This window comes from Dasypus novemcinctus, chromosome 3, assembly GCF_030445035.2.
Source record: "Dasypus novemcinctus isolate mDasNov1 chromosome 3, mDasNov1.1.hap2, whole genome shotgun sequence".
Lineage (NCBI taxonomy): Eukaryota > Metazoa > Chordata > Mammalia > Cingulata > Dasypodidae > Dasypus > Dasypus novemcinctus.
In genome coordinates, this window is record NC_080675.1 from 111,025,570 (window position 1) to 111,051,509 (window position 25,940).

The 25,940-nt window shown below is 41.3% G+C and overlaps 1 long non-coding RNA gene across 1 annotated transcript; it reads right to left on the reverse strand.

Annotated features, from left to right (window-relative positions):
• Positions 1-3,579: 3,579 nt before the first annotated feature.
• Positions 3,580-25,578, reverse strand: LOC139438695 (uncharacterized). Its single transcript, XR_011648406.1, has 5 exons — positions 25,274-25,578; positions 23,481-25,006; positions 11,282-11,354; positions 6,481-6,641; positions 3,580-5,264 (listed from the first exon to the last, which is right to left on the reverse strand). It is a non-coding gene; the product is annotated as an uncharacterized lncRNA (long non-coding RNA).
• Between the last annotated feature and the right edge of the window lie 362 nt (positions 25,579-25,940).

Sequence of the window (25,940 nt, forward strand, 5' to 3'; positions counted from 1 at the left end):
GGAATACATTGCCAGTATCAGTTTTCATGGTAGGGGAGAGGAATGAGACGAGGCATTTCTCTTTTCAGTTAAGCTAAAGGAGATGAAAAGAGGCAAGGTTTTCAAAGGGAAGTCTGGTTTGCCTTTTTTCTAGCAATAGACATTTGCTCTAGAGTTAAAGGAAACAGTTGATTTTGACACAGACACAACTTAGCTTTGTCTTTTGAAGAGGTATCTCGGGTTGTTCAACTACAGGCACTCATGTGTTTCAACAGGTGCTTCTGGTGCACTGGCACTCTTGGGTAGCTGACCTTATTCTGGATTAGTACACCAAGCTGGACATTCCTTTAGCTATAATAGCTCTGGGAGTGATCAGAACTACAGAGTAAAGTTTTCATATTTTGGCTTTAATTGAGCAACTCCTGATAATTTTTTTTACTGTTTTTACCAGGCTTTGTCTTTTAAAAACCCATTTGGCTAAGCTGGTTAGGGCATCCTTCCCCAGGTGAGTGCCTTGGTGAAGTTCATGAAGGACTTTTCACTGCACTGTTCTTGACAGGTAGACCTGAGCATTTCCAACAAGCTACCCATCAGTTTCCAGGGTGAACCCCAAGCTAGCTCCCTGATTTATTTACTCTGGGTACACTGTGGAATTTTAAGTACTAGTACAGGTGCTGGAATAAGGGGTAGGAGGGAAACCCAGGTTTGTGCTACTGCTTTAGCAGCTGCATTAGCTTGAGCATTTCTTTTTGCTATAGCTGTGATTGTTTTCTGATGCTCTGGATAATGCATAATTGCTATTTCCTGAGGTAACAGTATGGCTTCTAAGTAAATTTAGGATTTTTGTTTGTGTTTAATAGTTGACTTACAGTTAGTAAGCAAGCCTTTTTCTCATTAGTGTGAATGACAAGGAAAGTATACTTAAGAGTCTGTGTAAATATTAGCCCATTTTCTAGCTGCTGGCTTTAAACTTTAGGTAAGGGCAATTAGTTTTCTTTCAGGGCTGAAGTTTCAGGGGGAAGAGCTCTGGCTTCTATGGTTTCAAATTGAGAAACGACTGCATAGCTTGCCTTTTTAATTTTTCTCTTAATAAAATTGCTTTCATCTGTGAACTGTTTAATGTTTGGTTTCACAAGAGGTTCATCCTTTAGATCTGGCCTGCTTGAGTAGTTTTGGTAAAGAGTCTCAGGGAGGTTCTTCAGGATCTGACTGTGGGCCCTTTACCAGTAGTAGGTTGCTGGATTGAGAGTTCAACACACCTTATTTGCACCTTGGGGATTTCTAGTAATTGAGCCTGGTATTAATTAACTAACTACCTGTAAGTCACTGGTGTCCCTGGGCTCAAGCGCATCCTTCACCTGGTGTGGGTTGGAGACTGTGAAAGGTTGCCCCCAAGTTAATTTGGTGGCTTTTTCAATTAAAAAAACTGTTGACTCCACTGCTTTTAGGCAAGATGGCCATTTATTTTTTTATCTTATAGACATATTCATTAACTACTCAGAAGATGAAATTGATCAGGACTTTTAACATGTTTGATGTTCCTTTGCATATGAATTACTAGAAGTATTACCATAATTATCAAAAATATATTCAGAATAGGATATGGGTGCAGTACCTAGTACTAATTAATGTACTACTCAATGCATAAGTTTTTTCTTGAGCTGCAATTAATAGCTAAAGCAATACCATACAGGTTATTTCTCCTTGGGAGCAAGCTATAGTGCCAATTGTGTTTAAGTTCTACTCACAGTATTCTGGTATTCATTGCTCCACTTCATGTGTTCTTCACAGAAGCTGCAGCACCGTTGACCCTAGAGAGAAACTAGGAAAGTAGATTTTACCAGCCTGGTGCATAGCACTCTTTGGCACTATGAAACAGTGCCAGTCTGGAGATGATATCCGTTGTACATTTGACTGTACTGAGCCACAGTTGGCTGCTGCAGGAGTTTGAAACTGCAAAGTAGTTCCCATCCACTTCAGAAGCATGACAAGAGATATAGTAGATACTTTTCTTGTTTTAGGGGTCAGTGACCAACCTAGCCAATAACTCATATGGAGAAGTACCCTGCAGTGTATTGGACATCTGGTATGAATGCACAAGAGAGTTTGACAATGTTGAAGTTTATCTCTTGATTTTTATATATCCTTCAAACATTTCTAATGCAATGTGTTATATATTAAACAAACTTTTAGTACTTTGCTTTTTACTTTTACACTTTTACTATGAAGATGTTAATTACACAGGTATTTTACATCAGCAGTAGAGGAAAAATGACTTTTTCTATTTTTAAAATGAAAACTGAAGATTTTCAGTGGAATCAAGGTAACTTTTCATTACCACCACTTGAATATGCACTTTGAGGTAACTTTCAGACAGGTTTTATTGCTATGAAGTTACATTTTGCCATTAATATTAATTTAGATTTTTAATTAATAATGGCTTTTTAGAAATAGCCATTCAAATGCTTCAATTTGGAAGATGCTTTTACAAACTTTTTATACTTAAACACAATTACATTGACTGGTTAATTTACCTTAGATTACAATGAGCAACCGATGGATTGTACTTCACACATTTAGGAGAGAGCAGGTTTACATTTCTTCAACTCAGTTTCATTAAACATGAACCTACAGCCTTTACCATTTTAAAGATCAAGTACATATACTGTTAACCTATTAACCTGGTATCCCATTAACCCAAGATACAACACCAAAGCCAAATAAGTTGAAACCATTATTGTTTAAACAAAGAATGTTGGGTTTGTTGTTGTTGTTGTTTTTCTCATTTCTTTACAGGGGCCTAAAACCTCTTTTCTTTGATAAAATTTTAAAACTGTTAATAATCTTAAAAGTATACTGACTTCTAGGCTCCAAAATATACTATAATTATTTAATTTGCTTTAATTATAATTTAGTAAGGATTTTTTCATAGCTTTAAAGGACTTTTCCTTTACTTACTGAAATTTGGTAATAGGGTTAGTAATTACCCTTATTTAAGGCTGTTAAAAGGTTTAAAATGGGGAACTACAGGAAAAGCCAACTTTATTCCCCTGCCTAGAAGACAGAGTTTTAATCTGCCAAACCTGGCCCCCTTATTTTTTATTTATTTTTATTTTTATTTTTAATCCCCCACCCCCCTTTGGGCTTGCTTGCTGTCTGCTCTCTGTGTCCATTCACTGTGCGCTCTTCTGTGTGTGTGTGTGTGTGTTTTGTCTCCGTTTTTGTTGTGTCACCTTGCTGAGTCAGCACTCTGCAGCACTCGTGCACTAGATGGCACTCCATGGCACTTGCAGGCAAGCCTGCCCCAGTACACAAACCCAGAGCCTCCCATATGGTAGACGGGAGCCCAACTGATTGAGCCACTGCCGATTCCCCTAATAGTTTTTATATACAGATGTTTATATGAGCTTTCCATATCACTTAGCCTAATTTGGGTTCTAGTAATATTTATTGCATATGTAACTGCATATTTAATTTTAACAATTTGAATAGAGTTTTTTAAAGAATTATTTGTTAATTTGATATTATTACCCTGATACAGGAAGATATACACTGAGTAAATAGGCAGACATGAATAGTTTGACAGAAAACACAACTTAGTTGGTTAAAATTTTCCTTTTCTTTTTCTTTTTTTACAAAACAAGTTCAACTGTGAAACAACACTTGAAAGATTTCCCTAAAGGCTTTCCTTTGCTGGCTTTTCCAGACTAGGGGTTCACAGTTTCACCCCTTTGTGGCTTTCTTAATTAATGGCTTATAACCAAAATGTTTTTAATGCTATGATACAATTTTTTTTTTGCTTCAGAACCATAAGCGGAGGCAAGGGGTGGGGCCAGACTTGCAGCAACCATAAACAAAGTTCATAATTACCTCAGTTCATAATTACCATCACAATAGTTGGAAGTCTAGGGGCTAGGTGAACATAGTTATGAAATAACCATAATTAAAGGTAGATTTAAGTTATAATTACCATCACTGTAGTAAGCACTAGATGTCTATCTAGTGAAGTAGCCATAAACAAAGGTAAATTAGTTTAAGATTACCATTATAATAGCTGAAATCCAGCTATTATTTTAGAGGCATCTGAAAGAGGCAACAAAATGCTGCCATCTCTGGCCTTCACTGTGATCCTGGACAAGTCCCAGGAAATGTTATGGAAGCAGAAAGGATTCAATGATCATGTATTGAAGGCTATGCCTCAGGAATATTCTGAGAAGGAAGATTTATTATGACCACCTGGGCCTGGTGGACTCCTGTCCAAAAAGTCGAGCCCTGAATAGGATTTCTGGTCCCTTTTACACAGAAGACATAGGAGTGGGGAGTCAAACAATGCTTTTATGCAAAAAGGACTTTTCTTTGTTAGTTTCTTAGAGTTTTAAGTGTTTGGTTGAGTACCAGATAGGTTTTGAATTAATATATCCCCCACATTCCAGGTAAACTTGAATTAACATTTTGCCTACCCTCCAGGTAAGCCTGAATTAATATATTGCCCACAATCTGTCTGGATGTAACTTTGAATACACATTCAGTCTACATCCTTTCTGAATATTTCAAGCCTTTAGGGCCTATATTACTTGTTTGGCTTTCTAGAAACCAGGTACACTTGGATACAGAATTAGATAATTTTGAATTCATGCACAGGCTATATTAATATAACTGCATATTTAATTTTTAACATTTTGAATAGAGCTCTTTTAAGAATTTTCATTTTTTAATTTGATATTACCAGCCCAATATATGAAGATATACACTGAACAAATAGGCAAACACAAATAGAGAGTTAGACACAAACACACAACTCACTAATGTTACTTCTAATTTGCATTCTTTTACAAAATAAGTTTAACTGTAAAATAACATTATAGTCATAAGATCTCTTTGGAGGCTATTTCTGATTACTCTGATTTGCACTGTGACTAAGCTGTTTTGCATGAGAATTTTGTTCTTTAATTGCTGGCTTATAACCAAATTGTTCTCAATGCTTTATAATACCATTTACAACATTTTCCTTTACTTCAGAGCTTTGCTAACTTCCCATTTTAATTTTGATAGACCTTGGATGAACAAGACTAATTCCAATATACACTCACTGAGGTCATTGGCATTTCAGAAAAATCTGATTTTTCTCATGACTTGTTGCGTTTAGGAACATTAACACTCAAGGTGGGAGGCCCCCTGCTCCCCAGTCCTCGGAGATAACAGGACTCCAGCGGCCAATGCACTAGAAGAGTGGATGTCCAGCCATGAGGGTTGAAAATTCCACCAGACAGCAATCGAGTCCACACCTGGAGTCACAAGAAAAAGCAGGAATATTAATGCCAGTGGAAGGACAAGAGACAGGGGTGTCTTAAATTTGCCTTCCTCTGAATCATGGGGGTGGGGCAGAAGTCATGAAATAACCATAAGCAAAGGCAAACTCCATTTAGAATTATCATCACAATACGTGAAGTCCAAGGACGAGGTGAAACTAGTAAGCTAGTCTCAAAATAATCATAATCAAAGGTAAATTTAGTTTATAATTACCATTACTATGCAAGTATAAGCAAGGGTATGGCTAGACCTGAAGTAACCATAAACGAAGGTAAATTAGTCTAAGATTACCATCACAGTAGTAGGTTCTAGGCTAAATCCACCCAGTTATAGCAACTTCAGATATTATCCATCTGATGTTTTATAATATAAAGGCATCTATATAATGATCTTAACTCTTAGTTACAGTTTCCAAATTGTTTTTACTTTAGAACAAATTGGGCACTTTTGTTTATTAACTAAGCAATTAAAGCTATCTTATTAGTAACATTAATGCTGCTAAGTTTTTCTGCTCTTCCAGCAGTCGAACTAATTCCAGGTGATTTTTTTAATACATCAAATTCAATTGCAAAATATTATAGACATTTAAAGATTCATTTTTAGGTTACCTTTCATCATTATCCACTTTGTAACAGGTGAACCTAAATCTGATTTATGAATTCCTAGGCATGAGCAGACTGAAAAAATTAAAGCAAGCACAGATTAGAACAGAAGAGCAAATTTTACACATTGAGCTTAGTTTATGAAAAGACCTACCTTTAAATTCACCTTAGGGAAGCAGACTTGGCCCAGTGGTTAGGGCGTCCGTCTACCACATGGGAGGTCTGCGGTTCAAATCCCAGGGCCTCCTTGACCTGTGTGGAGCTGGCCCACACGCAGTGCTGATACGTGCAAGGAGTGCCCTGCCACGCAGGGGTGTCCCCCGCGTAGGGGAGCCCCATGCACAAGGAGTGCACCACGTAAGGAGACCTGCCCAGCACGAAAGTGCAGCCTGCCCAGGAATGGTGCCGCACACACAGAGAGCTGACACAAGATGACGCAACAAAAAGAAACACAGATTCCAGTGCCACTGACAATAACAGAAGCGGACAAAGAAGAAGATGCAGCAAATAGACTCAGAGAACAGACAACCAGGGTGGGGGGTGGGAAGGGGAGAGAAATAAGTAAATCTTTAAAATAAAATAAAATTACCTTAATGCAAAGCTCCCAGTGTCTGTCCATGGCAGAAACCTCACGTAGGACCCTCCAGCTTAGTTCCTCCAGGAAGATCCCTGGACGGCTGCTAAGTTTGTAGTTAAGGGGTCCAGAGAAGCTCTGCCCTCAGTGAAACATGAATTGTGGTGCTCTGGGGGCTGCAAGAGTAAGGCTTTTTTCACTGGAAGAATTGGAATGTTACAAGGGAATAGGCAAGGAGCTAGGAATAAACAGGAAAATTTTTCTTTCTTAAGTCTTAATTGATGGCATATGAGGAGGTTCCTTATTTTACAGGGGAGAGGTTAGCAAATGCCCTAGACCTTGATCCCCTATTCCCTCCCTTTATTAGGCACAGTCAAGGTCAGAGTGGTCCAGAGTGCAGGCTAGGATTGAATAACTGGCTCCCATGTTAATTAAAAAATTAGGGGGAAAAGGACGTGGCCCAGTGGTTAGGACGCCCATCTACCACATGGGAGGTCCGCGGTTCAAACCCCGGACCTCCTTGACCCGGATGGAGCTGGCCCACACACAGTGCTGATGTGCGCAAGGAGTGCCCTGCCACGCAGGGGTGTACCCCACGTAGGGGAGCCCCACACGTAAGGAGTGCGCCCCGTAAGGAGATACACCCAGCGCGAAAGAAAGTGCAGCCTGCCCAGGAATGGCGCCGCCCACATGGAGAGCTGATGCAACAAGCTGACGCAACAAAAAGAAACACAGATTCCCATGCTGCTGACAACAACAGAAGTGGACAAAGAAACAAGATGCAGAAAATAGACACAGAGAACAGACTACCGGGGGGGGGGGGGGGGAGGAGAGAGAAAGAAATAATCTTTTTAAAAAAATTAATCATCTAATCTGCCATGTCAAGGGTCACTACTCTGGTTGATGGTTCACATGTTACTTCAGACCCCTTCCATCCTTCCCTGGGGCAAGGCCCCAGCGGTCCATGTGGTAAGACAGTTTGTGCCAGGTTCCTGCTGACATGGAGCCTGGATTCAGATAACCCTGAGGTGACTGGTGGCTTTAATGGGGCAGTTAAAAGATGAACCTGTCCTAGACCCTGTGCCTGTCCCTCCTGACCTTCTCCATCTTGGTGGCACAGTCTCCAGTTGTTGAAAACTGAGAAGGCTGTTTCTAAACAGGAGTTAAGGGGGGTTGGAGAACCAGAGAAATCAAGATTTCGGAACAAGATTTCCTCCAGAAGCCAGGAGAAACCCCAGATATTCCCCCAAGGACGTTATCATTGGGCCCCTCGAGGGATTGATGGGTGGGGTAATCAATCAAAACAGCAAACAGCTGGGACTCCTCCCCTGTCATTAGCAAAGGAGCAGAATAATTAATGGTTCAAAAGCAGATGCAAGGCCTGAACTAGCTCTCTCATCTTTGGACACCTGTTCTTGCCTTCTGTGCCCTGCTCTCGCCATTTTTCCTCTACCATGGTCATCATGCAAGTAAAACCTGGGCATTTATAATCTATAATGGGAAATTGCTGTAAATCAGCCCACTTTATCACTTTTCAGCCCCTTCCTCTCTACCTGGGACCCATGATCTGTTATTTTCTCCCATTTCTCTTCCCTCCCTACCTGAATAAATTAATGACCTAACTCACCTGATGTGCTCTTGAAATTCATTTCTGCAACATAGTCAAGAACCTAGACAAAATCTGGTAACACTAGGATCTACCAAGAGGATATTTATATTGCCTCTACCAGCTTTCTTTGAAATAAATGGGTTTTTTGTGTGTGTTTTTAAAAGATTTATTTTATTTATTTATCTCCTTCCCCCCTTGCTGCTTGCTTGCTGTCTGCTCTCTGTGTCCATTTGCTGTGCCTTCTGTGTCTGTTTGTCTCCCTTTGTTGCGTCATCTCACTGCACCAGCTCTCCATGGGCGCTGGCCATCAGCGCTCCATGGGTGCAGGCCAGCTTGCCTTCACAAGGAGGCCCTGAGAAGTGAACCCAGGACCTCCCAGTGGCAGACAGAAGCCCATTGGTTGAGCCCCATCTGCTTCCTTAAGGTTGAGATTTTAGGTTCTACCTCTGAGTAATTTCCCTGAGCTCTTTTTTCAAAAGATTTATTTTTTGTTTGTTTCTCTCTCCTTCTCCCCCACCCTCCGCCCCAGTTGTCTGTTCTCTGTGTCCATTTGCTGTGTGTTCCTCTTTTGTCTGCTTCTGTTGTCAGCGGCATGGGAATCTGTGTCTCTCTGTGTCGTGCCATCCTGCTGCGTCAGCTCTCCACACACGCTTTGGCGCCACTCCTGGGCAGGTAAACCTTCTTTCGTGCTGGGCAGCTCTCCCTATGGGGCACACTCCCTGCGTGTGGGGCTTCCCTATGAGGGGGCACCCCTGCATGGCACGGCACTCCCTGTGCGCATCAGCACCACACGTGGGCCAGGCCCACACAGGTCAAGGAGGCCCGGGGTTTGAACCATGGACCCCCACGTGGTAGATGGACGCTCCATCCACTGGACCAAGTCTGCTTCCCACCCTGAGCTTTAATTGACCTGTTTGGTAGAGCATTTCCTCATCCCCTTTAAGGAGACATGACCACATGGTCTCTGGCCCTCAGATCTGTCTGTTCTGTCCTCTCTTACACAGGTTTAACTGGAATTCAGGGTTCCATACAGGGCCCACTCTCAGCCATACTGCAGCCACATGGTGTGGCAGGAAAAGATTAGCCTCTTTCTTTTTAGACTATCAGTAGGCAAATTGGCCCAATTAGAAGCTGCCCATTATCCGGGGGAGAATAGTCTTGGTGGCATCCCACTGCTAGACCTGGCTGGATGGATTGCTCACCAAGCCAGCATCCTGGAGGTTGGGAGCCTTGCTCGCTGTCCCCATGTTCCAGGAATCAAGAGCCTTATGTCTCTGGGCATCCCTAGAGCCTCAGAGGTCTTAAAAGACATCTGGGTCCATTTCCCAGACCTCAGCTCCCAAACAGGACTTTCCTGCTAGGAAAGGACTAGCTAGGGACCTTTCTTTTGCCTACTTTGAGAGGTTTTAGGAGATAGGCACAAGCGAGTTCATCACATGATCACTCTCAGGGACCAAGTTCTATAGTTAAACCCGACATTAAGAGGAACGTTAAAAAAGCAGAGATTATTCTACAGCTTACAGGCAAATGTTCTCAGGGGCCTGGGAGTTCAGCTCAGGGCCTCTAATAAAACAAAGGAGGGTACAGACAGGCTTTAATTAAAACTCACCCGTCCTCAGCAGGGGTCGGGGGAGTGCCGTTTGCCTCTCTGTCTCCTGACCTCCTTGCCAAATAATGTTACCAAATGGCTCTGGGCTTCTAGGTTCTTGGCTTTTGTCGCATAAAAGAATTTAAGGACACGCCATTGGGTAGGCAAGGGAGTAAAAAGCTTATTAAAAAACAAGAGAAGTACATGGTCTAAGGCATGGACCATGGGCATATTGCAGGCTGAGTTGCGCATATGACCCCAGGTCAGGGCTTTTTAAAGTCTTTCCTCTCTGTGCTTCCCCCGCCCTGCTCCCCCCAGCTGTTTGCTGTTCTGATTGGTTGCCCTACCTGTCATTTCTCAGGGGGCCAATGGTAAGGCATTTTCAGGGTATCCAGGGCTTTCCCTCTCATTCCAAATGAGATTTTCAAGGCCAGGATCTCGCAGGATCTTTTTTTTTTTTAAGATTTATTTATTTATTTATTTATCCCCCCCCCCCCCCCAGTTGTCTGCTCTCTGTGTCCATTTGCTGTGTGTTTTTCTATGTCTGCTTGTATTCTTGTCAACGGCACCGGGAATCTGTGTCTCTTTTTTGTTGCATTATCTTGCTGCGTCAGCTCTCTGTGTGTGCGGTGCCACTCTGGGCAAGTTGTACTTTTTTCACACAGGGCGGCTCTCCTTACCAGGCTCACTTCTTGCATGTAGGGCTCCCCTATGCTGGGGACACCCCTGTGTGGCACGGCACTCCTTGCACGCATCAGCACTGCATGTGGGCCAGCTCATCACAAGGGTCAGGAGGCCCTGGTTTTGAACCCTGGACCTCCCATGTGGTAGGCGGGCACTGTATCATTTGAGCCAAATCGGGTTCCCATCGCAGGGTCTTTTCAACAGCCTTCTTCTCAGGAGGTTTCCTAGCAGGGTCTCATGTGATCTGTTGATTGTGTTGCTGCTGGATCTTCAGCTGTGACCCAAGCCTTCCTTTTCCCTATATTAACCTGCCTCACCAGGGCCTAGTACATGGGAAGCTGGCACTCAACCATTTGAGCTACATCTGCTCCCCAGCCAACTAATTTTTAAATAGCAAATATACCAAAACTGAAAAAGCCCATTGAGTGCTATTATCTTCAAAGGAGTTACCTTGGAAAGCTATTTAGCTATTGACAAATATGATTTCTCAACACTTTTTTGGGATCCTCATTTACAGTCACCTTCAGAAGTTGGCACATTCTTTCCTGTATCCCTGATCATATGCGGGGAAGTCATGGACAGGCCAGTGGCCATCTCCCAGCCCTTGCCTTCCTCCCCCTCCTTTTCTCTGTGTGGAGCTGTTTCAATATGTTTCCATTCCATAGCCAGGAGAAGACAATAAGTCTGATGTAATGGTATAACTGAACTTTAAACCCATAACTGGGAACAGGTAGCCCCCAGCTGCTTATCAGGTTGGGACTCTGCACAAATTTTGCTTGATACTTTTTATATACTTTGCTTGATGCTTTTTGCTCAGTGTCAGGGTCCCCCTACCCCCACCCAGGGTGTATAAACACTTCACACTCAAGCAACACAGGCATTCATCCTCTCCACAGTGAAGCAGGGCATGCGGAGCCACCGTGCCTGATACTGACCATAGCAGTTGGCTTCTGCAGGGAACCAGCCATGATGGGACATCTTCCCCTGCACTTTTGGACCTTTTGTGCTCTGTAAGTAAGAAAGCAGTTATTTGCTGAAAGTCTCTGTTGTGCCTGAACTGGTGTACTCACTACGCACTGTGTAGCAACTGGCTCCACATCATAACAAATACATACTAATAATAAATTTGATTTTTTTGAAGAGTTAAAGATTTATCTAGGGTCAATTCTGGTGGATTAAGTGATCAAAGTAGTAATACTGTCTTTAATAAAAGATGAGCTATGACTATAAAATAGTATGACATATAGTCTGACTAGGAGGCAATGGCACAGTTTTGGATTAAAAGTATAAACTTAATTCCAAATTTAAAGGACAAAATTCATTTGGGTAAATAAATATGTTAGTACATACAGACACTCACAAAGTGATGCAAACATCACTAAGTCATTTTTATTTCATACTTGCTTGAGCATACTTTCATGCTGCCAGGTCATGAAGACTTGCAAGAACAAGTGCCTCTATCTCCTTAGTCTACCAGCCCAAGTACTACACCATCTTTAGATGAAGAAAGGAGCAATCACCAAAGGTCCTCATACCATCCAATCATTTGCATGTTCCTCTGGGTGAAATCCCATCATGCTGCTACTGCTATGAGCATCCCCTCATTGGATCCAATCCTCTACCCTTCCTCATTCTCCAAAACTCTATGTATGTTTCCTTGATAATTTCTGATCCACAATCAGCATATTCTCTTAAATCCTCAATCTCACCTCTAAATAATCCCTTGCTGCTGTGATTTAAGTGAACCCAGACAACTCTGAATTCCTTTCAGGTGAATTCTGATTTCTCTCTTACACAACCAACAAATCTCAGAGCCAGGATATCCTCCTTGCTCCCCATTGTCACTCTCTAACCATGTCTTTCTCCTCCCTAAAATCCTCAACTCTTTTGAAATGCATACCTTTGGGCTTTATTACCTACTTTTCCTCCTTATTTCTGCCTTGTACAACCTCCCAATTGTTCTTCAGCATTCAAGGATAACCAGAGCACTCTCCTCCCCAATTCCTAGGATTGTATCTTGGGGACTTCATGTCCATGTGGATGATCCATCAATAGTCTTGGCCTCTCTTTTCCTTGACCTCTCTTCCAAAGATCATTTCCTTCACTTCCAAGGTGTTTTAGTTTCCTAGTCTGCTCAAGAAAATACTATGAAATGGGCTGACTTAAACAATGGGAATTTATTTGCTTATGGTTATGAAACTAAAAGAAAATCCAAATTAAGTCACCATCAAAGCGATGCTTTCTCCCTAAAGACTATCAGGTTCTGAGGCTGGCTGCCAGCAATCCTCAGTTCCTCTGTCACATGGCAAAGTAGATAGATAGCAGCATCTCCTGGTCTCTTCCTTCTCTTCTGAGTTCTCTTTCAGCTTCTTGCCTCCTGTGGCTTTCTGTCTCTGTTTGAATTTCATTCCACTTATAAAGGACTTAAGTAAGAAGATTAAGACCCATCCTGAATGAGGTGGGTCACATCTTAACTGAAGTAGCCTCATGAAAAGCTCTTACTTACAATGGGTTCACACTCATGGGAATGGATTAAATTTAAGAATATATTTTTCTGAGGTACACGCAATTTCAAACCACCACACAAGGTTACACACAGATCTCATCATTACCAATAATAGCACCACCTCCAAAATCTCACCTTCAAGCATCCACCTCTCACTCTAAGCTCCACCTCTGAACCTTCGAGAGTGCTTACTCTGGGATGCCACTGCAACAGTTCTTCAGACTCAGCAAGATCTTACAACTTCGCACTCTCCACCCCCCACCCCCAGCTTTACTTCCACCCTCACTCAGCCTAGAATCTGTGATCCATCATTACACGCATTTGCACACAGTCTTAACTCCATTTCTCCTCTTTCTCTGTTGCATGATTTTGGCACAACCCCAATCCAGGTTAAGCCCAACTATTGCTTTCTCTACTTTTGCACCAAGGCAACTGAGGCTGGCTGGCAAATATCTCACTTCCAGGCTGACTGGGTTTGCTTTAAATTCATTACTAAAATCTCGAGTCAGCACTTACTGCACACTGCTACGTTTCTTTCCCTCCAAAGCTTATATTATTTAGCTTCTCTACTCAGACCTAACACATTGCCTCTTCCTCTTTCCTCAACCAGGGACTCACCTCATATGAGTCCTGGTTTCATATTTCACTGAGAAAAGAGAGGAAATTATTTATATCCCTACCATCAAACACTTCAACCTTCTTGCATCCACATCCATATCTTCTCTTCCCCTTCTGTTATAACCACAGTGTTCTGTGTCACAAAAGATCAGACTCTCATTTGTGCTCTGAATCCATTCCTTTTGACTCCCCACAGGCATCAACTCTTTTGCATGTTTGCTTTCTCTTTCCTATTTTTATAAGTTAGGACAGAAACATAGTATGTAGTCTTTAAAAAACCTCCCTTAATGCCACACCTCTCCAACTACGACTCTATTTCTCTACTCCTCAGCAAGTGTCTACACTCACTGTCTGAATTCAAACTTTCATTTACTCTTGAATCTATTCTAAAAATAACTTCCATTCCCATCAAGCCACTGAAACTATTTGCAAGCACACCAATGACCTCTATATTGCCAAATCTAGTGGGTATTCCTACCATTTGAACCTCTCCTTCCTTCTTTTTTTTTTTTTTTAAAGATTTATTTATTTATTTAATTCCCCCCTCCCCCGGTTGTCTGTTCTTTGTTTCTATTTGCTGCGTCTTGTTTCATTGTCCGCTTCTGTTGTCGATAGCGGCACGGGAAGTGTAGGCAGCGCCATTCCTGAGCAGGCTGCATCTTGTTTCGTGCTGGGCAGCTCTCCTTACGGGCGCACTCCTTGCGCGCATCAGCACTGCGCATGGGCCAGCGCCACACGGGTCAAGGAGGCCCGGGGTTTGAACCGCTAAGTCCGTTTCCCTCCTTCCTTCTTAAATTACTCTTTCTCCCTTGGCTTCCACGATATCACTTTTTTTTTAAAGGTATGTTTATTATTATTTTTCCCCCCTCCCTCCATTGTCTGCTTTCTGTGTCCATTCGCTGTGTGCTCTTCTGTGTCTTCTAGTATTCTCATTACGTGGCTCCAGGAACCGATCCTGGGACCTTCCGGAGTGGGAGAGAGGCAGTCATTCTCTTGTACCACCTCAGCTACCTTGTCTGCTAAGTCTCTTATTATCTCTCCTCTGTCCCTTTTTTTTTTTAATTAATTGCCCATTAAGCGCCTTAAACAAGTAACCCTTTCTAAAAGAGTTTTCCTCTAAAAGAGTTTTCTCACCATTATTGTTTCAACCACATACCCAACAATCTCCCATGTTCATCTGCTCCCCCAACCCTCCTCCCAGTTTCTTGGGTCATCTGACCCATCCTCCCAACCCTAGTCCCCTCAAGTCTGCAAAGCCCCACCCAATAGTGTCCCTTTGCCCCTGTCTTAACCCTTCCCTTTACAACTATTTACCTCCACTTTATCATAGAGTTCACCCATGTAGGTGTCAGCTCACAACCTTCCTCTTCTCCCCAATTTCCTGTAAACCTATCATCCAGTCTCTAGCTCTCTGAGACAGCTTGGTTTGCTTATTTCATATCAGAGAGATCATGTAGTATTTGTCCTTCAGTGCCTGCCTTGCTTCACTCAACATAAGGTCCTCAAGGTTCATCCATGTTATTCCATGTGTTTGTACTGTATTCCTTCTTACATCTGAGTAGTATTCCATTGTACATATATACCACATTTTATTTGTCCATTCATCTGTTGATGGGCATTTGGGGTGATTCCAACTTTTGGCAATAGTGAATAATGCTGCTATGAACATTGTTGTGCATATATCAGTTTGTGTCCTTGTTTTCAGTTCTTCTGGGTATATACCCAGCAGTGGAATTATTGGGTCATGTGGCAAATCTATGGCTAGTTTTTGAGGAACTGCCAAACTGTCCTCCAGAATGGCAGGATCCTTCTGCATTCCTACCAGCAGTGGATGAGTGTTCCCATTCCTCCACATCCTCTCCAATACTTGTAGTCTTCTGTTTTTTTAATAGCTGCCAGTCTAATGGGAGTAAGATGGTATATCATTGTAATTTTGATTTGCATTTCCCTAATAGCTAGTGATTTTGAGCATCTTTTCATGTGCTTTTTAGCCATTTGTATTTCTTCTTTGGAGAAGTGTCTGTACAAATCTCTTGCCCATTTTTAAAATGTGTTGTTTGTCTTTTTATTTTCGAGATATAGGATTTCTTTATATATGCAGGATATTAGTCTCCTATCAGATTTTTGGTTACCAAATATTTTCTCCCATTGGGTAGGCTGTCTTTTCACTTTCTTGACTTTGAGGTGCAAAAGGCTTCAATTTTGAGGAGGTCCCATTTATCTATTTGTTCTTTTGCTGCTCGCACTTTGGGTGTGAAGTTCATGAAGTCATTTCCTATTACAAGGTCCTGTAGATGCTTCCTTACATTGTTTTCCAAGGTCTTTATGGTCTTGGCTCTTATGTTTAGGTCTCTGATCCATCTTGAGTTGATTTTTGTATAAGGTATAAGATGGTAACCCTCTTTCATTCTTTTGCATATGATCATTCTCTTGTGTCACCTTAGCTCCCTGGTCTGCCAAGTCTCTTATTGTCTCTCCTCTGTGTCTCTTTTTGTTGCATCATCTTGCTGCATCCCCTGCACGGAGTGGCACTCTGCATGGGTCAGCACTCCATGTGGGCCTGCTTGCTTTTCCCAGGAGACCCCAGGTATTGATCCCTGGACTTCCAATATGGTAGACAGGAGCCCAATTGCTTGCGCCACATCCACTTCCCAACATATCACTTTTATCCATATCTCACAGGCTATCCCTCATTTTCATTTGATGGCTCCTTCAATTAAACACAAAATATTAGAGTATCAAGGTATGCCAGGTGGTCTGCCTCAGCTCTCTCCCTCCCTAGAGATTATATCCAGTCTTTTTCTTTAAATGTCATCTTTATGCTGACATCTTCTAAATATTATCTCTAGCTGTGACCCAGTCCTCAAGTCCATATCCACAGGACCAACTCTGCTTACACACCTGAATATCTGATAGGCATTTTAAACTGAATAAACCTCAAATTGAAGTATAATTCGTCCTAAAAATCCTGTTTCTCTAGCAACCTTCCATATCTCAGGAAATAGCCCACCATTCATTCTTTTGTTCAAGTAAAAAATAAGAAATCATCTCTGAACTCTCTTTACCTCTCATCCAACCCATTCACTTATTCATTTATCCATTCAACAACAATTTGTTGAGCACCTATTATATGCTAACTGCTGTTGCAGGCACAAGGGATATATATGTGAACAAAACATATCAAATGGACAAGAACTGTGAAAGCAAAGGAGGGTGGAGGTTTGTTTTTAAATAGGGTAGCCAGGGAAGGGCTCACTGATAGGTGATATTTGAAAGAAGACCTGAAGGAAGGGCAGTAAAAAGCCACAGAGAAAAAAACGAGCACAGATGTCTTCAGGCAAGAATTATTTATTTATTTTAGGTACTGGGGCCAGGGACCCAGAACCCAGGACCTGGCATGTGGAAAGCCATCACTCAACTACTGAGCCATATCGGCTCCCCTGAGTTGGTTTATTCATTTGATTGCTTGTTGTTTGTTTTTTGGGGGGGACTGAACCCTGGACCTCCCATGTGGGAAGCAGATGCTCAACTGCTTGAGTCACATCTGCTCCCCTTCAGTCAAGAATTTAATTGCTGAATCCAAGGAATAGCAAATAGGCCAGAGGCATAGAGTGGTAAGAGAGAAAAGCAGAGGAAATAAGAGGAGGGTAGGAGGTCAGATCATGTGGTGCCTTGAAGATCACTGTTAGGGGTTTGACTTCTTCTCTGACAAATGGAAGCCACTGGAGGATTTTGAATGGAAGAGTGACATGATTTGACTTATCTTTTTAAAAAATGACTCTGGCAGCTATGTTGTCAATAGAGTGAAGGTGAGCAAGAACTGAAGCAGGGAGATATTTAGCCTTAGAATTCAATGTAAATGATGTCCCCTGGACTTGTGTGATACCATGGAACTGTTTCTGATATGGTGGTACTGTTTGTGATACAGGAGAGACAAGAGATGATGGTGTCTTGAAAAAGCTAGTAGCAGTGGAGACAGTGAAAATCTATCAAATTCTGGATTTATTTTGAAGGTAGAGCAATAGGATTTGGTGAGAGGTGCAAAAGGTGACAACAAAATTTTGATCTAAGCATCTAGAAGATTGGAGGAGACAATGGGAGAAGCAGATTGGGCTAAGGATGGAGCTCAGATTTTAACATCTTAAACTTGAGTTACCTTTCAGACAGCAAAGTGGACCCATGGCCTATGTACTTGGATATATGAGTCTGGAGTTGAGGAGAGAAGTACAGCCTAGAAATGTACTTTTGGACCCCCCCAAAAAACAAAAAACAAAAAGAAACCTTTCATTTCTTTATAATTCTCTGAGGGTTTAGTCTTGGTCAGCATAATTCTTTCTGTAGTCCACTGTTATGTCATTGGATTCCAATACTGATATCATTAAGGAATAAAATCTATCCATACCTGTCATTCCTATAATTCTTGGTAATGTTTGAAAAGCAAGTACCTTCACTTGTCCATCACTCCCATTCTGTTGACATCTCTTCTCTCAAATCTCAGCATTGCCCCTCCTATAACTGACCATCATGGCCATTTTCATCAGATCCTTTGGACCTTCTGTTTCACATGTCCACCTTTTATGCGAAAATCTTTGTAAAATGAACCTAAGCACTGTTAGTTTCTTTTTTCAACCCTGGGAGTTTTATTTTTCCACTATGTATTGACTTGTAGGATACTATTGCAAATATGGCTGAGTTTTTAAGCGAAGGACTAAAAAGCAACTTATATTGATCAAACAATTCAACTAATTTAAAGAAATCTTAGCTCTTTTTCCCCCCTAGTTCTTTTTAAAGTAACACGGATCATTAGTACAGAAAATATCTGAAAACTTTGCCATATCTAAAAACTTCTCTGGGAACACTAACCTAGTTTATTTGAATCTTATCAATTTAGTTCTTTCAGCAATAAATATAATTGGAAAAATATGAAGCTTTAGATAAATCATTTAAACATTTAAATGAGTGGAAACTCTTTAAAAGAATACATACACATGTAAATGTAGAACAAATTACTCTTTCTGAACAAATAAGCCCAAAGGAAAAAAGTACGACAGAGTCTCTGTATTTATCATTCTACACATTGGAATTGTCAGGTAACTATGATCATCACAATCCCTGAACCAGCTTGTCCTTGCTGGGAAAAGATGCCAAAGGAAGTCAGAGCCCAGACTTCTGGTCATTCAGTGCTGGAGTGATATAGGGAGGGAAGGGAGCAAAAGTGATAACCAAAGGGTGCAAAGGCAGTGGGAAAGAGGAAGGAGAACTGAAAATGCAGGTAGCACTATTCCAAAACCTGAAAACATTACCCGCAATGTAAGGGGACAAGAGGACTGTCCGTACAACCGCGTATTGTTCCACTGCACTGCAAATATGAAAGCCAGCATAGTTAAAAGACCAACGAATATGATATCTGTAACTGCATTCTACCACATGGTTTCCAAAATTCCTAAGGTGAAAGACAAAGGATAAAAGCATAAATGTGTTAGGCATCAAAGAGAAAATAGCTTTTGAAAAGGGCAAGAACCAGAAAACATTGATGGGCAGGTATTGATCTGTATTATATGACCTTAAACCTCAGAAATAACAGCTGCCAGTGGCAACTACAAAATTTCTTTATAGGATGGACTTTGGAGCAGCAATGCGGATGGTGGGAGTGCTGGAGAAGAAGGGAAGAATTAGGGATTTTTCCTGAAGTGGCATTTGCATTGCTAGGATACTTTTTATTATTATTATTATAACAACTAAGAAGTTTTGAGATGCTTACGGAAAGAACGAAGGTGGGAGCTACATCTCCCAAAGCCACCCTTGGCACTGGCACTGATGGCGGCTGATGCTCAAATTCATTGCTAGCTCTGAGTCAAATAAAACTTTGAATAACCATTTTCTGAATACACATCCCTAAGGGCATGTAGGTCATGTTTTCAGTGAGCAGTGCTTAATGTAGTGCTCAATGATTATTTCCAAAACTGACTGAGGATTCTTTGACAGTTTCTTTTTTAACCAGATCACTGTATAAATCTAAAATATTCTTTGTCAGATAGCAAAAGATATCAAAACATTTAAAGTTTGCTTTTTGTTTTTTTCACTGCAGAATAAGATATAACCTGGTGCAACAGTCTGATATTGTTTATGAATTCCAAAAATAGATATTGATTATGCTTGTGAACTCTTCTGTTCCTCTGGGCATATTAGCTTGGATTCAGAGGTTTCACTTCTACTTGATTAAATAATGATTAAGGCTTTGATTGGGCCACATCAATAGGAAAGGAAATGACATGGCAAAAGAGAAAGTTGTAGTTTAGATATTGGAGACCTGGGAAGTAAAAACACATAGAAGCAGATACATAAGGAAAGAGAGAAGGCTCCATTAAACATGGCAGAGGCCCCGGGAAGAGGAATGAGCTGTTAGTCTGATAGTCTACAGCTGGCCTTGTGGAGAGAGCAGGGCAGCTGAACCCAGAGAGAAACGAACCCTGGAAGAGAGATGAGACTTATCCCACCCTACAGATGATATTGGAAAAAGCTGGGACCGCAGAGCCTCAAGAGGAAGAGGAAGCTTGAAACCTTGTAAACATTGGCAGCTGTCTTGCTCCAACATATGGCAACAGATTTTGGTGAGGGAAGTAAGTTACTCTTTATGGCCTGGCAAATGTAAGCTTCTACCCCAAATAAATACCATTTATAAATACCAACAGATTTCTGGTGTTTTGCATCAGCACCCTTTTGGAAGACTAATAAACCTGGGAATACTTTACAATAATGCAACTGGTATATTTTGTTTGAAGGTGTTTGACAAATTCTGTAAAAATGGGTTTAATCCACACTTTATAGCTATAAAGCGATTAAATAGTGATGTCCCAAGTCACTGATAGCCTGTTTAATGAGTCAACATCAGGGGGCTGCAATTTCGATGAACCTTATTGAGATTATGAACTTTATTCCTGTAATAATGAAACTAAGCCTGGTTATTTTTTTTTTAAAGATTTATTTTTTATTTATTTCTCTCCCTCCCCCCCCCATTGTCTGTTCTCTGTGTCCATTTGCTGCGTGTTCTTGTTTTTGTCCACTTCTGTTGTTGTCAGCGGCACCAGGAATCTGTGTTTCTTTTTGTTGTGTCATCTTGCTGCATCACTCTCCTTGTGTGTGGTGCCATTCCTAGGCAGGCTGCACTTTCTTTTGTGCTGGGCAGCTCTCCTCACGGGGCGCACCCCTTGTGCATGGGGCTCCCCTATGCGGGGGGCACCCCTGCGTGGCACAGCACTCCTTGTGTGCATCAGCGCAGCACATGGGCCAAGGAAGCCCGGCATTTGAATTGCAGACCTCCCATGTGGTAGACGGACGCCCTATCCACTAGGCCAAGTCCACTTCTCCTTAGTTATAATTAATGCTTAAGAGTTACCTCCTGAAACCTCCTTGTTACTCAAGCATGGTCTCTGTCTAAGCTAAACTCTGCAAATAGACTCACTACGTCCCCCTGATGTGGGACATAGCTCCTGAGGATGGGACTCCCCAACACAAAGGGATTATTACCAACAGTTAATTAGCGATGCATTTGGAGAAAAACCTTGATCCAAAGGGAGAAATATTAAATAAAATAGAGATTTTATGACTAAGAGATTTCAAAGTGAGTTGGGAAGACATTCCATACATATATACAGGTCTCAGCCAGACTTCACAAAATGCCATAGTAAACAAAGCCTCAAACAAAATTGCTCCTGAGGGGCCTAGGGATGTCCAGACACCACTGGCAAGCCACAAGTCTGCATGAAATCAATAATCCCTCAGCAGGTTCTATCTGGGACTATATGAAAAGCCATTTCCCCAAAATAACATAGTTGTACTCTCTTATAAATCATGATTCTTCTACTTCCTATAATTTTCAATATACCTCTTAAGTATATTTTGCAGAGACTTAAAGCCCTCAGACTATTCTTATCCTGGTGGAACCCTGAAACCCAGCTGATAAGTGGCCAACTCCTACTCTCTAGTTCTTTAGGCCTGCCTTAGACAACTAACAAAACAAAGAGATGGACCATCCGCATCACAGAAGCAAGGAGTATCTTCAATAGCAAGCAAAAAAAAAAAATTCCATTGCTCTGTCCCATAATATCTACATCCCTTCTCATCTTGAAGCAGTCAAAGTGGACATTGTTCCAAATCCCTCAAGACTGAGGAATGAACAAAAATAAGGGGGGCAGTGCAACCACCAACTAAAGCAGATTTATTGTCATTGTAGTTAAAATCTTGTTTTAACTGAGTAATGTGTAACATTGACATAATAAACTTTTAATTTAAAAAACATCAGGGGAAGCAGATGTGACTTAAGTGATAGAGCTTCTGCCTACCATATGAGAGGACCTGGATTCGATCCCTGGGGCCCCCTGGTGAAAAAGAAGAAGAGAAAGTGTGCCTGCACGGCAAGCCAGTGCCTGTGCAAGTGTCTGCCTTGTAAGCCAGTGCCCACATGGTGAGCCAGTACTCCACGCAAGTGAGTCACACAGCAAGATGATGATGCAACAAAAGAGAGACAAGGGGAGAGTCAAGGTGAAGCACAGCAGAGACCAGGAACTGAGGTGGTGTAATTGACAGGGAACTTCTGTCTCTATCAAAGGTCTCCAGGATTGAATCCTAGAGGAGAGAAAATGAGAAGAAAAGACAACACAGAGCAAAAACAGCAGGGTGGGAGAAGGGGAAAGGGGGGGGGAATAAATAAATAAATTCTAAAAAAAAGACACATCAGGGTTCTACACATGTTCATGATTGTTTTGTAAGTTTATGACTTATGTAATAAAAATATATTTAAAATATATAAACACATTTAATAAATATATATATGCATGAAAATAAAATAAAGGAAAACTCAAATATTTCTCTTTATTTTTTATTTTTAAGACTTATTTATTTCTCCCCCCTCCCTCCATTGTATGTTCTCTGTGTCCATTTGCTGTGTGTTCTTCTGTGTCAGCTTGTTTCTTCTTTAGGCGGCTCTGGGAACCAATTCTGCGACCTTCTGGAGTGGCAGAGAGGCAATCATTCTCTTGCTCCATCTCTGTTCCCTGGTCGGCTGTGTCTCTTATTGTCTCTCCTCTGTGTCTCTTTGAGTTGCATCATCTTGCTGAGCCAGCTTTCCACATGGGCCAGCATTCTGCACAGGCCAGCACTCTATGCAGGCCAGCACTCTGCGTGGGCCAGCTTGCCTTCACCAGGAGGCCTTGGGTATTGAACCCCGGACCTCCTATATGGTAGACTGGAGCCCAATAGCTTGAGCCACATCCGCTTCCCTCAAATATTTCTCTTAATATTGCATTACTTTACCACTTTATATCAGTTTATGTAGTATTCTCCAAGGAGTTTTCAGCATCCTTAGCCCTGTATTGATCATCACAACTCAAGCAAAACAACTCCAAACATCTGTTTCACATACTTGGTTCCCTGTTTGGGACTTTATATGAAGAAAGGGTTTTACTATGAAAAGTATTCTGTGCAGTTAATTCATTTTAACATTCTAAATGGAATATTTTTACCACTTCTACCTAAATGTAATATCTTTTCTCCTAAAGATATTCTTAACTGAGTTATTTAAGTAAACATTCACATTTATCCTCAGATGATGCTAGAAGCCATACTTCTGGAAGCTGATTGTGAGAATTCTACAGTTTGTATTTTCTGTCATATAAATGACAGATTAATAATTATGTTATTAACTCTACATTAACTTACAAGTTACTTTTTAGGAAGCTATTAGAAGGCTTAACTCTTAGAAAACAATTTAAACCTTCATCCTATAAAATGTTCAACAAATATGAATTATCAGATGACTAAAAAAATGGTAATGATAATCAGGGAAGCAGCTGAATATTGATATTGATAAAATAAATATTGATAATATTGATAAAATATTAATATTACAAAATTAGTGAAAATATTCTACAGTGTTGATTGCAAGTATATACATGTTGACTTTACTTTATTATTATTATTATTCCCTGCCCCACACCATTGTTTGTACTCACAGTCTGCTTCTGTGTCCATTCACTGTGTGCTCTCTGTGTGTGCTCATCTTCTCTTTAGAAGGCACTGGGAACCCAACCTGGGACTTCCCATGTGGGAGAAAGGCACTCAATCACTTGAACCACCTCAGCTCCCTGCTTTTATTGGGTCTCTCATTGTGTTTCCTCCTTGTGTCTCCTTTGTTGCATCAGCTTGCTGTACCTGCCCAACGCGCCAGCTCGCTGTCTTGCTCGTCTTCTCCAGGAGGCACAGGGAACCGAACCAGGGACCTCCCATGTGGTAGGTAGGAGCCCAATTACTTGAGCCACATCAGTTTCCCCCTATTTTTTTTTCTATTTAAATCTATTCCAACAGCTATTTGAAAAGGGTTTGCTCACAACAATTGGAATATTTAATAAAATCTAATTTTCCTCTTTTCTAATTCCTCAGTTGGAAAATGTGATCCCCTGAATATGATCTAGGGCTCTGAAAAGTAAATGGATGCTAAAGAGAAAATTAGACGGTATTTATTACACAGTCTAGCAAAACATTGTCATTTGTCTTGTATTATAAATGCCTTGCTCTCCATACGTTCTTCATTTAAATATGATAACTTGCCTGTAAACAGCATTAGGGAGAGAAAAAAGAGTTACCATATTACTCTTTTCAACTGTTTTCTTTGCTTAACCCAGAGACAGTTGACACTGAATATGCCTAATACAGAACTCTTCCTCTTCTCCCTGATATCTGGTCTTTTCCTACATTCCTTCCATCTGCGTGGTAAGTTAGTTACGCTCCAAACTAGGGAGTCATATTAATCTCCCCCCTCTTCTTCATTAGGAAAGAAAGCCTTTCCTAATTACAAGCTCCTCCTCTCCTAATGAAGTTATGCACAATTGGCTAGTTTAATTAGTATTTAAAAATTTAAACACTGGTATGAAAATTACAGCTTAGTTCCAAAATACATCTTAGTATATATGTGTTTTTAATCTCTTTATCATATAGCCTTTCTTAATATTTTTTTGTTATGCATCTAATTATTTACCATTAGAAGACTGGAAACATGTCTGCCCTCATTTCTCTGTGATCACCAACATGATGTCATTTACTATGGCAATGATAAAGTGTAAATTTCATTTGCCATATACTTTTTCCTTTCACTTTTATGTCATATGTGTACTGCTTTAATAAAATTACTTTCATTTTATCTGTCAACATATTCAGTAGATCTCACTAATATTGCTAAAGCTTATAAACCATTAAAACAGATTAAAGAGGAAAGAAGACGTGGTTCAAGGGCTTTCCGCCTACCATACGGGAGGACCCAGGTTTGATCCCTAGGGCCTCCTGGTTAAAAAAAAAGAAGCATCCCCACGCAGCGAGCCGAGTGCTCATGAAGCAAGCCAGTGCCTGCACAAGTGAACAAAAAAAAGAGAGACGAAGAGGAAAGTCAAGGCGAGGTACAACAGAAACCAGGAACTGAGGTGGCACAAGTGACAGGGAGCCTCTCTCCACATCAGAAGTCCCTAGAATTGAATCCCGGTAAATCCTAGAGGAGAAAAACGAGAAGAGAAGACAAAAAAAGAGAAACAGATACAGAAGATCACACAGGGAATAGATACAGACAGCAAAAAAACAGCAGGGTGGGAGAGGGGGAAAGGGGAAAGGAGGAAGGAAGAACTAATTAAAGAATTTTCTTAGAAATAGAATTTTTTTCATTCCCTCCCCCCTTGCAGCTTGCTTGTTGTCTGCTCTCTGTGTCCATTTGCTGTACGCTCTTCTGTGTTTTTACTTGTCTCCCTTTTTGTTGCCTCACCTTGCTGAGTTGGCTCTCCACGGCACTTGTGGGCTGGGCAGTGCTCCGCAGCGTGTGGGTGAGCCTGCCTTCACAAGGAGGCCCCAGGATGGGAACCCGGAGCCTCCCATATGGTAGATGGGAGCCCAACTGATGGAGTCACAGCTGCTTCCAGAAATAGAATTTTTAAAAAGAAATAAATGGAATTTGAAACTATTAAAAAACACACACACAAATACTGGTGATTCATTTTCAGTTTGGACTCCAGGAATAAAGAGACCCACTGACCAGCATTCTGAGAGACAAAACTGCTGGCCAAGGAGAGCACTGATCCCCAAAGATGAGATAAACACAGTTCCTGAAACTATGAGCTCACAGTCATCCGCCCGTGGCAGGTGCTTTATACACATGAATAAACATCCTCAAGTGGAAGGACAGAGAGCTATTGCATTCCTCCACCACAGTCAGTCTTTTGAGCAAGCAGATGTCTAAGCAATGAACAACTCAGACCAGTGACAGAAGTCCTGAAGCAGGGAGCAGATGTGCAAGTGCAAACAAACTTTAAGAGGGTCCAGATGAGACCAGTATGAAGTTCCTTCCTATAGCCAATGAGTAAGCATTATTGCCAGCTTCCTATTGGTGAGGAGTAATTGAAACGTTTTATTAGAAAGCAAACTGTTCTAATGCA